Source organism: Papaver somniferum, chromosome 11, assembly GCF_003573695.1.
Source record: "Papaver somniferum cultivar HN1 chromosome 11, ASM357369v1, whole genome shotgun sequence".
Classification (NCBI taxonomy): domain Eukaryota; kingdom Viridiplantae; phylum Streptophyta; class Magnoliopsida; order Ranunculales; family Papaveraceae; genus Papaver; species Papaver somniferum.
Genome location: NC_039368.1, coordinates 61,408,493 through 61,422,390, shown reverse-complemented (window position 1 = coordinate 61,422,390; position 13,898 = coordinate 61,408,493).

Here is a 13,898-nt window from a genome sequence, read left to right as displayed (position 1 = left end):
AAATCATCGTCATCGTCATCTTTAACACATAAATCTATCGTCATCTTTATCATCTTCATCGTGTTCATCATCATCTTCAACCGCAGCAACATCAAAACAGAGAAAACAAAAAATCTTTGTCGCAAATCGTCGCAAAAAATCTTGTTCATCATCTTTATCATATCTGCAAATCGTCTTCATCATCTCTGCAAAATCAAAACCCTAGAACTCACACAAATCTTCATCTTTTATGGAGCAGCATAAGAAGAAGAGAAACGAGAAAGAGAGAGAGAGAGAGTAGATATGAAAATATAGAGATGAGAGAAAGTAAATCTGAAAATGATTTTTCTCTCCTAATAATTGAGTATATATCCCTAGGGTGACGTCATGGATGATGTAATGGTCCCAAAAGGGCATTTCTGCCACTACTAGATGACAATTACATCATCCATAACGTCACCCTAAGACCAAACCATAATTTTTATGACCAAATAGTAAAAATTTTTTTTTTCCAAAAAAGACCAAACAGACACATTACTGAGTCAACTGGACTAGACTCTCTCTAATATATTATTTCTAGGACTAAATGGTATTTCCTACTTAAGCCTATTATTGATTTCCTGGTTTACGATCTAAACAGATGATCAGATCAAACGATAGATCCAATCATCCAGGTGATGAAAATCTATAACAACTTATACAAAATTCTGGCTATCCTCAAATTCCAGACTTATGCAACCCGAAGAGCAGCCTAGATTATTATTCACCTCACAAGTATAAAATTTGCAGAATCAACAAAGTATGATACAAAGAGACTTTGTTGATTACTATCTATCTTGATTGATGGACTAAGGATCTACAAACAATCAAGATCAGGATAATCAAGTTATCAAGATAAAAGATAACTGGACTTGGCTTCACGAATCCCAATGAAGTCTTTGTAGTCGCTAAACCCTAATAAGGTTTCTGGCGAGGACGACTCTAGATACAACTAGGACACACAGTAGTGTCAGGATTCAAAGATCCCTGTTGCCAAGAGTTGTTGCTTTAGGTTTAAGCTAAGATAGCTTTGGAACCAAGCAAACAATATTCACCGTTAGATGAAAACTTTGAATCTTATTCACATATACAAGATATACATCATGGTTAGGTAAACCGTAACCGAACCATGTATAAAAACTATGTTCAACATGGTTACCTGAAACTAGCCAATTTAAACTTAAAATCTTAACACTCATTTTCATGTTCACAAGGCATTAATATTGAGTCACAATCATGTCTAGTGTTAGCGACTTGAAGACTTCATTGGGATTGTGAAGCCAGACCAAACAAGTTACCCAGTTCCTTCAGTATCCCTGCGCCTACAACCAATCTGGTATAGGCACGTGAATCCTAATATAGAGTCCCCTATCTTAAGTCGCTTCACCCTACTATGAAGATTTCAACTACTCGACTCATTTAAATCAACAAGTTAATCATAGATATAATTGAGTACAAAAGTTCTTCCAATTAATCAATATAAAATCCTTGATATATCTAGTCTTCGCTTAAACCACACATAGTGGTCATTCAAAGGATTCGTCAGTTATAGAGAAGGAGGCTTGGGGATGGTCGTAGGAGGGGAGCAGATAAAGAGAGAGATCAGAGAATTCTAGGGTTTGAAGAAGAATTTCTCCGAGAGTTTATGAGAAAGTTGTGTCTTAGTTTTAAGAAATAAATAGCTGAATTCTCTAATCTTAGGTCGGTGAAGTTAGGGATAGGGATTACTTGTTGTACGGAGCATTTTTCCCGCCTCGTTAGGAATAGATAGATATAAACTAGACTGAGATTATCTCTTTATTCCACCGCCTTTACTCTCTTTTACGGTGAGAAATAACCCCGATACTTATCAACGTGCCGTAAACCGCCAGACAAATCCCTAATTGCCCCCCTCCCCCATTTGTGTGTAGCTGAGTCAGTCTTTGTGATGATCTATTAAGAGAGAGAAATATCCTCTATAGCCTAATTGGCCAAGATAGAGAAATATTCTCTGGTTTGTGCTAATGACTAGGATGAGTTACGTAAAAAAGTATGCAGTACCTCAGAAATCATGTGTAGAGTGTGATAGGAGCTGAGATTGGTATCCCCCTATCTATGGCCGGCGACATGCGTCATGTGGAGACCGTATTATTTCTCGTGGGTCCATTTGTTGAGCACGAGGAGCTCAAGGGATCTTATCCACGTTTTTGGATAGACGTGTATAATTCAGGCTCAATTTACTTGTTATGGGTGTGTTTGAGACACTGAGAAAGAGGCTTGTGCCCTGGGTGAAGCTTGTACATGAGTCTTGTGCTTGTACAAGAGTCTTCAGACTAGATGGTTCATCCTGGATCAGCATGAGGCTGGTCGAGGCTTAGTTCATAAGATTGATTAGTCTCCCCGTAGTCAACTGGGACGTGTTTTAAAGAAAATGGAAGCTTGCATGCCTAATAACGATCATGTGAGACTTTGGATCACTCGTTCTTGACCATCGTATCCTGCAAAGATGTGCTAGGAGTCAATTACGATTGTGTTTTTATAGTGGGGCTGACATGATCAGTGTATCTTAAGGAATGTAGTAGGAATCCGTTGAAAGGGCCCCGGGGCAGAATAATCACCGTATCTCGCGGGAGTACTAGAAATTTTTCAGGAAGTCTGAATAAGTCGAGTCGGGGTCTGGAGTTATAACTTATAACTTATCCCACAAGAACCATGTTTTATGACTTACCCCACCACAGATGGAAGTTTTTCATCATGTTTATCAAATATGCCTGAAATATGTTGGGAGTTTCCAAGTATAACTTCAAAAGGCGAGCCGACCATGATCCAGATAGTTTCCACAGCTATAGAACACACCTATTCTTGTTACAACGTGGATTCCTATGAAGATCAATTGAATACAGAGATTAACAATCTATATTGGATAAATCAACAAAAACGGCTTTGGAATTGCAGATGGTTCGGAAATGACAGGTGGATAACACTCTGTTTGGATTCAGTCCATCTGAAAATACCGATGGTCGTTCAAATTCTGGCATTACTTCTAGGAGCAATTCACATGGCACGAGAATGTGGGAGATACATAAGTAAGAGATACAAATGCCAGAAACTGAACCACAAACTGTGCCTATTTCCAAATATCAAGTAATTCAACCAGATCCGAGACGTATTAAAACCATTCTCGCCCTGGAACTACAATGAAGGTTATATACAATTTCACCACCATGAACAACCTCTTCTACTTTTGTAGCAACTTCTGCTTTATAACCTCCCACTTCTGCTTTTCAATAGTACGGAGAAATAGGTCAATTCTTAAGTTTTTTGATAAGTGTGAGTATTCCAGGTCTTGGAGAACAAAATCAAGGGGAAGAAGGCAATGATGAACTATATTAAGAAACTTGTAACTTTTATTTCAGCTAAAGTACTGCATTTTATTGAAATCAAATTATATATATATTTTATACTAGAAACATACATTCTATTTACTAACTCAATTAACCAATCGACCATCTTCATTGAGATGTGCTTGGTGGAACAACAACTAACAAGAATAGGTTGAATTTATTCAACATATCAAGGATTTCGAAACAATCTTCGAAATGAAAAACCATATTTTTCCATCTTCGTGATTCATCTAAAGGTCTTCTTACCAACTCGTTATCAGTTTCACCCCTCAGTCTAAATCGATTGACTTGCATGGTTAAAGCTACAAATTCACTTACATCTTTTTAATTGTGTGAAAACGAGATTGTATGCCACAAATTGCACGACGACTTGGGTTACGGGTATCATGTAGAATTTCTCATAAATAACCTCCTACGAATTCACACCCGGATCGTGTACTTCAGAATGGTGAGTTTATAACAACACATAGTTTCTGCAAATTGCTAAATCTTCCTGAGTATACTGAGCTCAGCGAACTAGCAGTGATCAAGACATGCTTCAATAAATTATTGAAAGGAGAGATTTATGTGATATCTGAAGTATGAAGAAGGTGTATTTTGATATGATGTGAAAAATGAGTATTTTAGGAAATTTAAAGAGAGCCGTTGGATGATTAAGTTTTGTAGTTGTTCAAACTAGGGCCGCGCGGATTATGTTTAACCGTAAGAAGATTTTGTGGGGACGCGCGGCTGAGTTAAATCTGTTGGTGGTTGGTGTTGAACCGCGCATGTTAGGAAGAAATGCGCAGCTCTTGTTGAACCGCAATGGGGAAACCAATAAATTTGCCTGTTTTCCGATCCATTTTTGTTTTTTGGTCATTACATAGTGGGATAAAAATGCTCGTTGCGGCTCTAGTTGAAACACAATGGGAAACCAATAAATTTTTTCTTACATATTTATAAATATGAGAAAAAATCTCCTCAATGATCTAGTGATCTTCGGAGTATTGTCCTTAAGTTATATACATTATAGAACATTCCTAGACTTGGACCTCCCAATACTTTAGATATTAATCCTTTAGGCTTATGGACATATGAACCATCATATCTACGGTCAATTTAATACATCCAGCTAAGCAATTATGACCGACACCTATTTATGATTCCAGAGATTAAACAAGAGTTGAGGGAGGATTTTTTTTTTTTATTAGAGAAATTCTAATGATGAAATAATTGCATATTACAAGTTTTATTACACCTCAACACTTAGAATAGGTTCCAAACACTAATCCAAATTGCGCTCGATCTTGGCTCACAAAGAAATAATCGGGTTTAAAAACAAAATCAACCAGAAGTTTGAGCATTATTTGGAATAGTGTTTTAATTTGGGTACTATTCCAATATGATAGTTGTGAATCTGAATCTAAGTTATTGATTCAGATTGATCTTGCCCGACAAAGAAGTTTATTAGATTAAACATAAAAGCCTTTGTCGACGACTCAACATATATTTTACCAAAGATTGAATAGAGTGGTTGCCAAACCGACTTGTTCCTTTAATGTTTGGAATACAATCAAAAAGAGTTGAGTACATAAGACTTTACTTTGTAAAGAAACTCAAGATAGTGATTTCTGTCTTGAGATTCACGTGCGTGAACAAACGATCGAAGACGCAGGGATACGAGGGAACTAAGTAACTAGGGGTAGTTTACTTGGTCTCAGCTATACGAAATTGGCTTATGTTCTTTCTATAGCGGCTTAATTCTGAGAGTATACAAAAACTAGACTAGGTCTCGGGGGTTTTCTGCACTCGTAGTTTCCTCGTTACAAAACGTTTGTGTTTGTTTGCTTGTACTTCTTCCGCATTAAAAGTTATTTAATACCACCAAAAGATAGTTTCCGATCTATTCGACTTTATGATCAAATCTATCAATGAAAAATCATATCTAAATCGAATCCCAACCAATCAAGATGTGTGCATACGAAAACTAATCAGATAAATCTTCTTCGTATTCAAATCTTCAATTATCTTTAAAGTACCTGCACATAAAAACTTGAATCCACTTGTGATAAACCACGCACAGAACGAAGTCTGTTAATAATGAATTATCACAAGATGTATTTAGATCTGATAACAGTTCTAAAGATCCCGTAGATACTTTGATCTAGTTTGAGTGACCCTTATGTCAGAAGAGAAGGCTCTCAAGAATAATCAAACTAGGTACAGTCAATGTTTCAACAACCGTTAGTCAATCAAATAAATAACCGAAAACTAAAATAACAATGCAATTATCTAGTTTCCCACCAACGGTACTGTTTATGGGTAAAAATTGTTTCTGCTGGTTTTGGTAAATTTGGGTGTGTGGGTGAGAAACAAATCTAAACCTAAAAAAATGCACTACACGGGAGTACTTTAGATTGGAGAGATCAATCTATATAATCCTGGCCTAAACCAAGAAATGGCTGTTCCAGTCTTGCTTCGGTCACAAAGTGAAGGAGAAGGTTTGGTCTTAGGGAGGGAAGCGAAGAAGGTGTTGACACCAGAATGGTTAATTCTGAAGGTGTGGCTATTTTATGACTTGTTTCAGAATTTGGAACTGGCTTACGGAATGAAAGCTATCAGTTCTTTGGTATTTTTCTGGATACTGTGTTGGTGTTCTAACCAAAACTTGTTTTTTGATGGAAAATAGGTAAAACCTATTTATACAAGTCATAACTGAATACACACTGGTCTCGTAGGAAGTGTGAGTGGTTGAGTGATGGAAGAGTGGAGTAATGTGTAACTTCCAGAAACCACGCCTCCACTATGAAGGAAGCAGGTTCGTTTACATCCACTACTTCTTTCCTCCACTAATTGCCCTTTTTTCCTGACACTTTCTTATGATGGACGTGTTGCAGGCCGCACACTGTAAACCGCTTGACCAATACCCTTATGAGCATCCCCCATTTTGTGACATGTTTGATGTCTCGAGTGTTTTTGTGAAAAACGTGTAGCATATTGCTACGTGTGGAAAGTCAAAGTCAAGAGACTTTTCATAGGAAAATAGCATGTGATGCTATTAGGCTTTCCTTGGCTGGACGCCTAAAATTTGCCACAGGCCTGTCAATTCCATGGCGAATTTGGACGGCTGAGATTGTAGATTGTGAGAAAGGATGGCCATTGATTATAGCCACATCCTGTTGTATAGCAAAGTGGCGTCATTGGCATAGTGGCTCCTGGCGTAGCCATGGTATAGCGGCATGCCAGTGTCATAGCCGTGGCAGCTGTTTTGGAATATTGGTGTTAGACCCAAATATGGCTTCGGAAACATTGGCCCTGTTGCTAAATTAAACTTAAGGCCTTAGGAGAATCACTTGACCTAGTTGACATGGCGAATTTAGCTAAACTAGGGTTTGGCGTATCGAAACCCTTATTATCACGTGCGCTGCGACACGGTGGCTTGGCTGACATAGTTAGCGCATGCCAGTGGCACGATGGTGCAAGTACCGCCTGGCGTAGCCATGGACGCAAGATTTTGGCACATTGGTGTCAGAACCAAATGTGGCGTGGGAACATTGGTCCTGTTGCCACATCCCAATACTATGGGAAACGTTACTTGGCTTGGTTGGCGTGGCAACTTTTCCTAAATTAGGGTTTGGCGTGCCAAAACCCTAATTAGTGCATACAACATGCGGCATGTGGCCGTGGCGCATCGATGTTTTGTGAAAATGGTGCCATAGACACGCCAAAGAAACCATAGCCATGCCATCATTTGGAAACGGCTACAGGAGTAAGGATTGCCGCGGGTTGCTATGATATGACGTCTTTATTAGGGTTTCCTGGGTCCCGGACGACTCGTGGCATGTTGTGGGGCCCGAAGTGGCATAAATTGTACCACGACTGGAAATTAGGGTTTCGACCATGCAAGGTTCGTGTTTCTGGTTATGATAACCACATTGAAGTCTGTTATGACGTCGGCCACGAACTAAAGATGGGTTGGCATGTAAGTGCACTATTTATGGTATGTTGCTACGTTCGGCATGCTTCTGTGGCAAAGTGGCACGTCCGGAACTTTGGGAATACCAGTTAGCTCATTGGCGCAACTTTGGAAAGCCAATTTGGTATTGGCGCAATTTTGCCTCTGTTTTTTAATACTGCGGCAGGTTTAGAGCAACCTGATTGGTCGAAAAAGAGAGGGGCGTGGCCACACTTCTAGTGAGGTTGTGGAAAGTTTAAAGCGACTTGATTGGTCGATGGGAAATAGGGACGACAAGTATGGGCCTAGCCACAACTTATGTGCGTGTGACGGGTTTAAGACGACCTGATTGGTCGAGGAAAATAGGGCCGATTAGGCAACATGGGGCGTGGCTAATGGAAAATGGCGCCGGCTGGCCTAAGGAATGGCCACGCCTCCCTTTGCTGCTGCTCTTATTCTGCGACTCCTTTATTTCTTGTTTTCTGAATCTGGGCAAGATTTGACACCTACTAATCCATGGCGGATTAATTACCTAGATTGCCTAGGCTTAATTTCGACAGGCAAGGTCTGATATACTGTTGTTGATGGTAGTTTTTAGCTTAGGGTTAAAATCGTAAAACCTTACATATGACATGACGTCACTACAACCACTAGCGCATTTATAGAATCATTCAACATACCGATAAGAATTACCAGGGTACCTTTTTTTTATATACATGTGTCATGTTCCACGACAGAACCCTTAGTATTGACCAACATCATCTTCGTACATACTAAACCCTAATTCTCATGCTACCACGCCAAGGCATGCCAACCATGCCAACCGCACCATTGTGCCAATGGAAAACCATGCCAGCCAAATCTCTGCGCCAAGGCATGCCAACCATGCCAACCGCACCACTGTGCCAATGTCAAACCATGCCAGCCAAATCTCCTCGCCAAGGCATGCCAACCATGCTAGACGCACCACTGTGCCAATGAAAAACCATGCCAACCATATCTCCGCGCCAAGGCATGCCAAACCATGCCATCCACACCACTGTGCCAATGGCAAACCATGCCAGCCACATCTCCACGCCAAGGCATGCCAACCATGCCAGTCGCACCACTGTGCCAATGGCAAACCATGCCAGCCACGTCTACCGCACCAAGGCATGCCAACCATGCTAGCAGCACCATGCTCCAATGGCATGCCAAACCCTTGGCCCCATCATGCCAATCCAACCGCACCTTGCCTTGGCCCCAACCATGCTAGCCGCACCATGCGCCAATGGCATGCCAAACCCTTGGCCCCACCATGCCAAGACAACCGCGCCTTACCTTGTCCCCAACCATGCTAGACGCACCATGCGCCAATGGCATGCCAAACCCTTGGCCCCACCATGCCAAGCCAACCGCGCCTTGCCTTGGACCCAACCATGCTAGCCGCACCATGTGCCAACGGCATGCCAAACCTTTGGCCCCATCATGCCAAGCTAACCATATCTTTCCTTGGCCCCACCACGCCAAGCTGTCCGTACCAAACCCTTGGACCCACTATGCTTAGCCATCGGCGCCATTGGCCTTGGACCCACCATGCTGGCCTTCCCTATGCGGCTAACAAAACGAAGGCGTGCGACGATCAACGACCACCCTTCCATCCTAGATGCAAATCCTAGCCGTCCAAGGTCGCCAAACAATGCATGGTAACCTTTGGCCCAAATCCCTAGTTTTGGCCACGCGAAACCGCGCCAAGGCATGCCATGCCACATGTGCCAATGGCATGCCAACCACCTTGCCGCGCCATACCATGCCGGCCTTCCCCATGCGGCTACCAAAACGAAGGCGTGCGACGATCAACGACCAACCTTCCATCCTAGATGCAAATCCTAGCCGTCCAAGGTCGCCAAACAACGCATGGTAACCTTTAGCCCAAAACCCTAGATTTGTCCACGCCAAACCGCGCCAAGGCATGCCGTGCCACATGTGCCAATAGGATGCCATCCACCTTGCCACGCCATACCATGCCGACCTTCTCTATGCGGCTACCAAAATGAAGGCCTGCAACAATCAAGTAACACTTTTTCATCTAAGATGCAGATCTTAGCCGTCGAAGGTTACCAGCTAACGCATGGCAACCTTTGGCCCTAGTTTGGTCACGCCTAAACAAAGCCAAAACCTAACTTTTGTCCGCGCATAAACTGGGATATATTAAAGCCATACTGATCATACTTTCATGCCACTGGCTACCAAACGAAAGGTTGCAATAATCAACTTCTACCTTCCTCTTGAGATGCAAAATCTTGACCTTTGAAGGTCACCACCGAGCCGAAAAGTCTCCCAAGCTCAACTTTCCAGAAAAAAACAACATGCTACATGTTTTCCACGAAAACACTCGAGACATCAATACATGTCACAAACTGGGGGATGCTCACTGGGTATTGGTTTGGCGGTTTACAACGTGCGGCGTACACTACGATCGTTATTAGAAAGTTTAATAAGGATGAGGCGGTTATTAATGTAAAGACCCTAAGCTTGTCAACGCTATTTGATTGGGCTAGCGATGATCAAGAGAATATTTCGCTGATATTAACTCGATTAGTTTTATACGGACGTTAATTAATAGAAATTAATCTAACAACGATCTAGATACGAAAATAGTACCGTTGAATAGGTATCGAAAAGTTATGCGCAATGGACCGTTCAAACGTGTCAATCGGATATCTGATGAAGAAGATATTATCAGTTTTGTATGAAGGACAAACAAGTCATTTTCCTTTAAACCGCCTGGCTTTCCCTTATCGTTTGGGAAGGTGCCTTTATCATTGGTCGCTGGACTTATCACCAGAAACGTGTCGAGAAGAACTCGACTCATTATCTTTTTCTTTCTCTCGTATTCTTTCTCTTTCTTCTCCTCGTTCTACTTTTCTGTTCTTCTTTCTTATTCTCTTCTCTCTTCTGTTTATTCTTCTGAGATATAATTCGAGAGGAATTGTTTACCAAGTTGTTTAGATTAGATGAAGATACATATGGTGTTGTCGGGAATTATGAAGTAGAAGAGTTAGGGATAGCCAGGGTGTTGAAATGGATAGGTTAGATGCAGATTAGGGTTTGAATCCGTTTTGAGTTATGATTGGAGTCGGGTAAGATGTCTAAGCTGATGATTAATGAGGAACAAAAGGGGTTGTTGTTGAATCAAGGTTCTGAAGTTGTTTTGATGAAAAATTGAAGAATTAGAAGTTAGGGTTTCGGGAAGATAAGATTGATTGAAGGTTTTTGTAGAATTGAATTTGAAATCGATCAATTGGAGATGGGTTTTCATTGCTGTTAGTAAAGAAAAGAAATTAGAGTTCGATTCTCAAACTTCAGAGAAGAATTGAAGAATTTAGGGTTCTTGAGTTAACTGGATCTTTGAAGATGAAATTGAGGTTTGAAAGCAAGGATTAGAGATGGGTATGGATTGATTGAGTGAAGTTACAATTAAAATTAAGTTGTAATCGGTGAATTGGTGGATCAATGAATTAGGATTTCGGTACTGAGAATTGGGAATTGAATTGCGGTTTAGTTGAGAACTGTTGGTGGTGGAGTTGGAAGGTTGCTGTCAGTTTCGAGATGGGTCGATGAATCATATCGAAGTGATAAGCGGAATCTGTCTCGGTTCTTGAATGAATTTAAATTGAGGTAATTGTTCTTCTTAAGTGAACTCATAGAGCTATATGTTTATAATTGCTAGAGTTTTCCTAATTGTTGATGAAGTTGAGAAAAGAAATGATTATGAGATAGATATGTTGTTGAGAATTATGGTCTGTGCTAGAATGATGCAGGGAATAGTTGAAGACCTTTAGATGAATATTGTTTAGGTTGCAGTTAAAGTTATTTGAGTTGAGGTGATGAGTAGGGGAGATTGTTGAATCTAATTTTTATTGCAGGAGAGGGTGGCAGTATAGGTTTGATCTGTAGTAGCGGATATTGAACTAAACTGAATTAAAGTGTTGCAGTGGGAAATGATGTTGTTGTGGAGGTCATGAAGCATATGAGAAGCTGGTGGTTCTAGAATTTCAGTTACATGCCAATGATAGCTAAAGATTGTAGTGTTGATTATGTGGTTGAGGTTGCAGGTGTTGTGTTGGTGGTGAACTATAGATTTTTGGTGAGGATGCCGATTGAAGTTGATTTAGCAGTGGAAATGTGTTGCAATCCTTGGAGTTGGCATTTGTCGCTGAAATGGATTTGATTCTTAAGTGAAGCTTGGTGGTGGTGTTGAACTGAGATTGAGGCAGGTGGTCTTGAATGTGGTTGTGAATGTATCTGGTGATGTAGGTGCTGCAGGTTTGGTTAAGTTATGAGTTTAAAGATGGTGTAGTCTGTATAGTTGGAATTGCATATGAAGAATGTGAATGAACTGCTGGTGTTTGTTTTACAAAAATGGAACTAGTGTTGTATTGCAGATGTAGATGATTGAGGCAAGTGGTATGTTTGCTAAATAATAATGCTGTTTTGAGATGTAGTTGATGTCCAGGAGATGGAGTTAAGTTTCTATTGTTATGGTTGAGTCATAGTGGTGTTACCAGAGAGAAGTTAAAGTGTTGATTGTGTTGAATGAGAGTTAGATGAATGTGATAAAGTTGAGTTAGTAGTCTGGTAGAAAAAGTGAAAGCTTGGAACTGCAAGTGCAGGTAATTTATGGTTGTAACTTGTATTTGTAATTGATTTTGAAGTTCATTTAGAAAGAATGAATATATTGTTATTGAAATGAAATCTGTAATAGAAGTTTAGCTTAGGCTTGTGGCCTATTAGTCATCCTAGTCGGTTGTGTGACTGAGTTAGTTTAGTTGACTCGTTTTATGACTGATTTGAATCGGTGTTGACCCACCGAGTTACTTTATCTAGGCCCGAATTGACTCAGTTGACCGATTTAGACTTTTGACTATTTGACCCCTAGACTTTGACCCGACCTCGGATGCTGACTGTTAGTTGCCCCTTGACCGTTAGTTCAATCGTTAGTGACTGGTAATTGACTCATGTGGATTGGACCTTAGGTAATGGGCTTGTTTAGTTAACTTGGGCTTATAGCTAGTTTTCCTAATGAATATGAATTGGAACCTTAAGGTCCGATTTAGCCTTTGGTTCCTTATACATAGATGTATATCTTCCTGAGATTATTCATGTGGACCATAGAACCAACCCAATTGAATTAGTAAACCTTAGCTATGCTAAAGACAAAGAATGAAAAGGTTTAAAGTCCTAAATGGGATTTGAACCATTAGTTAGATTTGTATAATACTTGTGTGAGTCATTTTGGATAGAATCTCAGAATTCTTGTGTGACTAACAATTAGTTATTAACAACGATCGATTCAAATGATGAATCAGTGGATCGTGGATCTCGAGGTAGGCGTGGATTGTCATCAAAAGAGGTGGGAATTCATTTGACTCCTTTGTAACCATTGTGGTTTATTTTACAAAAGTTTATATTTAACAAATCATGCATTGTCTGTCTATGCATTCCATGCTTTATTTAAATTGCATTACGATAATTCTGTTGATTCTGTTAATCTTTCCATGGTTTGGAAAGGACTTGAATTGTTTGTTTGTTATATGAATTGTTATGGGAAATGGGAATTTCCATGTATGGTATATAGGATAGGCTCATTCATATTTATATCTACATGAATTCAGCTTTTATGCATAGAGTGGGTCATCATGGTCTTGGTGATATCAATAGCTAATGAGTCTGGTTAGCACGAATATTATACATTGTTTGAAGAAGGAGTTTGTCCATATACATGTTTGTTTACTTCTGTGAGGATATGCTCTTTCATATTTATATCTACATGAATTCAGCTTTTATGCTTATTATGGGTCATCATGGTCTTGGTGATATCAATAGCTAATGAGTGTGGTTAGCACGAATAATATACATTGTTTGAAGAAAGAGCTTGTCCATATTCGTGTTTGTGTATTTCAGTGACTTGGTCACTATTTAATGTTTGGGAAAAAATTATTGTTTTTCTTAATCTTGCTTATGATTACTTAGAAGTTCAATGTTAATTATTCCCACTTTCAGTTTTCAGAGACAGATCAAAGTTGCGCAGCGAAAGCCACAAGTGTTGACTCCGTTAATTAGTTAACTTCTGTTATGTTTATTATGTTGTTTATTGTATCTGTAAACCAATTGCCTATTGTATATGTATCATTTGAGAGAAGTTCATGTATATATATTCTGAGCGGGAATAGTTTTGGGATAAGTTTTGTAGCAGATTTCTTAATTGTTTGTTTAAGTATATGAATTAGATTCGTAGTGCCTCTTTATTTAGTTAATCTCTTGGATTAGTCAGCTGCTAGCTTAGGGGGCGCTACAAGTAAATACAAGGAGTAATGGTGAAACGCTTTCTTTTATGGAACATCATTTCCAAGCGTTACCGGTTACCACCTCCTCCCATTTACTCACCCGTTTTCCATTTCTTAATGAGACCAGAGTACGTTTCACTTTGACTTGTATAAATAGGCATTACCTATTTCCACCGAACAACAAGTTCTGGTCAGGAGCATACAACAATCAGAAAACTTTTGCTAGATTTCCCA